This window comes from Cebus imitator, unplaced genomic scaffold (genome assembly GCF_001604975.1).
Source record: "Cebus imitator isolate Cc_AM_T3 unplaced genomic scaffold, Cebus_imitator-1.0 Scaffold1324, whole genome shotgun sequence".
NCBI classification, from domain to species: Eukaryota; Metazoa; Chordata; class Mammalia; order Primates; family Cebidae; genus Cebus; species Cebus imitator.
This window is the reverse complement of record NW_016108639.1, coordinates 9160-13608: the sequence shown is the minus strand read 5'-3', so window position 1 is coordinate 13608 and position 4449 is coordinate 9160. Positions and strand designations below refer to the sequence as shown.

Below are 4449 nucleotides of genomic sequence, written 5' to 3'. Positions count from 1 at the left end.
TTATGACAATACAAGGAAAAGTTGAATTGCTCGATATGCACCACACACTGAGGCCGACAGCTGTGGTTGCTCACCATTTCAGATAATTCTTCATCTTGGAAACAGATGATGTAAGCTTATGGTATCAATAAGTACAACACGGAACAATAAATAGATGCCCTCTTCCTTACGATTTTCTTAAAAGCTTATTTTATCTAGGTTACTTTTTGTTCACTTTTATTTTAGGTTCAGGAGTATATGTGCAGGTTTGCTATATAGGTAAATTGTGTGTCATGGGAGTTTTGTGTACAAATTACTTTTTGTCACCAGCTAATAAGCATAGTACCCAATAGTTTTTCAATCCTCACCCTCCTCCTACCTTCCACCTCAAGTGGACCATGGTGTTTGCTGTTTCCTTCTTTGTGTCCATATATAAGCAATGTTTAGCTTCCACTTACAAATGAGAACATGTAGTATTTGGTTTTCTGTTTCTGCATTAGTTTGTTTAGAATAATGGCTTCCAGCTGCAACCATGTTGATACAAAGGACACAATTTCAGTCTTTTCAGTGTCTGGGTAGTATTCCACGGTGTGCATGTACCACATTTTCCTGATCCACTCTACCAACCATGGGCATTTAGGTTGATCTAATGTCTTTGCCATTGTGAATAATGCTGTGTGAACATATGCATGCATGTGTCTTTACGGTAGAATGATTAATATTCCTTTGGGTATGTATATGCTCAATAATGGGACTGCTGGGTCAAGTGGCAATTTTGTTTTAAGTTCTTTCAGAAATTGACAAACCACTTTCCACAATGACTAAGCAAGTTTAAATTCCCACGAGAAGTGCATAAGCATTCCCTTTTCTCCATAACCTTGCCAGCATCTGTTACTTTTTTACCTTTTAATAATAGCCATTCTGACTGGTGTGAGATGGTGTCTCACATGGGTTTGACCGGCATCATGAAGAATAGCTAGTGGATGCTGGGCTATTATTAATACCTACATGATGGGATGATCTGTGCAGAAAACCACCATGTTACATATTACATATGTAACAAACCTGCACATATTGCACATGTACCCCTGAACTTAAAATAAAAGATGGAAATAAAAAATAATAATTGCAGGTCACCTGACAGAACGCAGTAAGAAGATCATGGGATCACTTCTGTGATACTCTTGCCAAAGAAAAGTTTCATCTAAATCTTGTCATAATAAAAACTCAGAGAAACCCAATGGAGGGACATTCTTTATTACTGAACTTTACTCTTCAAAAGACTTAAGGACATAAAGATCAAAGAAAAACTGAGGAACTGTTCCAGACTGAGAGAGTCATGACAACTACAAAGAACATTGTAGACAATTAACAAAGCTTGAAAAGAAACTGAGAATTAAATGATCGAATGTATTGATGGTAACTTTCTGATTATGAAGTAGTTATATTAAATGCCCTAGCTTGCAGAAGTACACACTAAAGATATCAGATGTGATGGCATAATGTCAGCAACTTACTCTCAAATGCTCCCCAGGGAGAAAGTTCTTTTCCCTAAAATTTAGAACTTTTCTCCAATCTTAAGACTGTTTCCCAAAAGTTAATCAAATAAAGAAATGAAAAAATAAATAGAAAAAGCAGAAAACCTTAGGCAAACCTTATTTTTCCACAAGGAAAGATCCATATAAATCAGTGCTTAAAATTAAAATTATATAAGTTTGATTGCACTATAACAATCATAACACATCTGACGTGGACAATGTCCACGGTACCAGTATACCAAAATGACGCCTATCTAAACTTCAATCTATCAACATACATAAAAATAAAAATTATAAAATACAAACAAACCATCAGTTAATTCCACTCAAGTATCAATGGCAACTTGATTATTTGGCTGTTTAAACAGTGAACATTTGGGCAGTTCGAGTATGTAAAATTCAATACTAATTTTCATTTGTAAAATCCACTGAAAAGTTAGCTGAAGAAGCCAAGAAACATTTTTTTAAATACTACATAAATTATAATCAGACATGCATAATATGAAATATTTCCCTTTAATAAAAATGTTGATATATTTGACAGGAAACAAATTATCACCTAAAAAGCCTAGAAATAAAATTGCCTTACCTTTCAGATCTTGTATTTTCTTTTTTTTTTTTTTTATTAAGTGTCTGCTATCTTCTGGACACTCACCAGATCTTGTATTCTCTGTACAAAACCTGTGCACATTCTCTTACTGCTTCTGAAACTGGGTCTACATTCACATTTGCCTTGTGTGCAAATCCTAGTGGAAAAGCGATACGGGATCCAGGTCCAATTGCAGTAGCAGCTGAAAAGAAAAAGCAAGAATTATATTATTATTATTATTATTATTATTATTATTATTTATTTCAAGACAGGGTCTTGCTCTTTCACCTGTGCTGGCGTGCCCTGGTGTGATCACAGGTCACTGCAGTCTCTTCCTCCCAGGCTTAAGCAATTTTCCCACCTCAACCCAAAGTACTTGGAACTACAGGCATGAGCCACTGCACCTTGCAAGTTTTTGTATTTTATGTAGGCTCAGGGCTGTGTCATGTTGCCCAGGTTGCTCTCAAACTTCTGGGCACTAGTGATCTGCCCGCCTCAGCCTCCCAAAGTGCTGTGACTACAGGCGTGAGCCAACATTCGTGGCCAAAGAATTACATTCTATATATTTCATAGGTAACCAAGTGTTAAGTCAGTAAAAAAGAGTTGAGAACTTTTTCAGTGTTAATAAGAATAAAAAAGACATATGACTACAATGCTAAGTTATTATTAGATAATAATTTGCCGATAGTTGCACACTGAATTAATGATCATTGCGGTTGAGTATCACAGCTTCTGGTTTTCTCATTCTTCACTCATTTATTCAACAACCATGTGCTAAGGTACTAGACTACGACAAGCCCTGGAGTTACAAGATCAAGATATACAGTCCACCCCTCAGCAATCGTATGCTATACCCTGAAAAGTAGACAAATAGGCTGTTTCCATGCCAAGTCATAGACACCCTGACACGTATAAAACAGGGCACTATTAGAACATAGGAGGGACACCTATCCCAGTTTTGACTCGATACTGTAGGCTTTTTGGTGGAGGCATGGTTAGTGGATGCCTGAAGACACGAAAAACAGATTGGCACAGCCAAGAAGCAAGCGCAAAGAGCCGGAGGTGAAGGAAGAGCACCGTGGACTTCTGTGCAGTCCAGTTTGGCTGGATGCTAGAACAAAGGGCAGAACACAGTAAGTGGTGAGAGATATGCCTGAGGAACTTGACAAGAACCAAATGAACATGGGTGTTTATATTCCATGACAAGGAATTTGGAACTTTTCCTGGCAGCAGAAGGAAACCAATGACACTGTAAATGACTGGGGATTTAAAGTGTTAACCTCTCAAGCAACTGCTTACAAACTATAACTGCCTGAGATTACTAGATGAGACTGGAGTGTTTGGGCCGTAAAAATCACTGCCATCGGCTGGGCACGGTGGTTCATGCCTGTAATCCCAGCACTTTGGGAAGCCGAGGCCTGCGGATCCCCTGAGGTCAGGAGCTCGAGACCAGCCTGACCAACATAGAGAAACACCATCTCTACTAAACATACAAAATTAGCCAGGGTGCTGGTGCATTCCTATCATCCCAGCTACTTGGGAGGCTGAGGCAGGAGAATCGTTTGAACCCTGGAGGCAGAGGTTGCGGTGAGCCAAGATTGCACTCCAGCCTGGCAACAAGAGCAAAACTCCGTCTACAAAATAAATAAATAAATAAATAAATGCCCTTCTGAGTTGCCTGTGGGTTTGTGGTGCTCCCTTAGCCGTCTGTCCTGTTCCAAGATGCTTCAAAGAATTATTAAAAATATATGGCTCCCCATGAAGCCCACTATACCCAAGTTTACCAGGAGATTTGGGTAGGAAGGGGGCTCATGGGCTTCATCATTTATAAAATCCCGGCCGCTGATAAAAGAAGTAAGGCTGCAAAAGCTTCAGCTGCTGCTCATGGTCCTCACTAACCAGCTTTACTTGGAGTACATGTGAAAGAAAACGTCAGTCTGCCTGTAAATTTGAGCAAGCTGCGTTAGACGGGGAGCGTGGAACATCACTGTACACTTCAACCGTTTACTTCATGGCATGAATGAATGCATCTGTGAGATGTACAACAAAAGAGAAGTGGGGAAATATCTAAAATCTATACCCTATTGTCAAAAGTCAAAGAGCTACAGGAGCAAGATCAAACTCAAAAGCTAGCAGAAGACAAGAAATAACTAAGATCAGAGAAGAACGGAAGGAGATAGCGACACAAAAAAACCCTTCAAAAAATCAGGAAATCCAGCAGCTGGTTTTTTTGAAAAGATCAACAAAATAGATAGACTGCCATTCAAACTAATAAAAAAAGAAAAGAGAGGAGAATCGAATAGATGCAATTAAAAATGATAAAGGGGATATCACCATTGATTC

General features: G+C 38.7%; 1 pseudogene across 1 annotated transcript; it reads left to right on the top strand.

Moving 5' to 3' along the window:
- Nucleotides 1-3828: 3828 nt before the first annotated feature.
- LOC108298980 lies at nucleotides 3829-4145 on the top strand (annotated as a pseudogene). Its single transcript, XR_001822772.2, has one exon. The product of XR_001822772.2 is annotated as an ATP synthase subunit ATP5MPL, mitochondrial-like (transcript).
- Nucleotides 4146-4449: the final 304 nt, after the last annotated feature.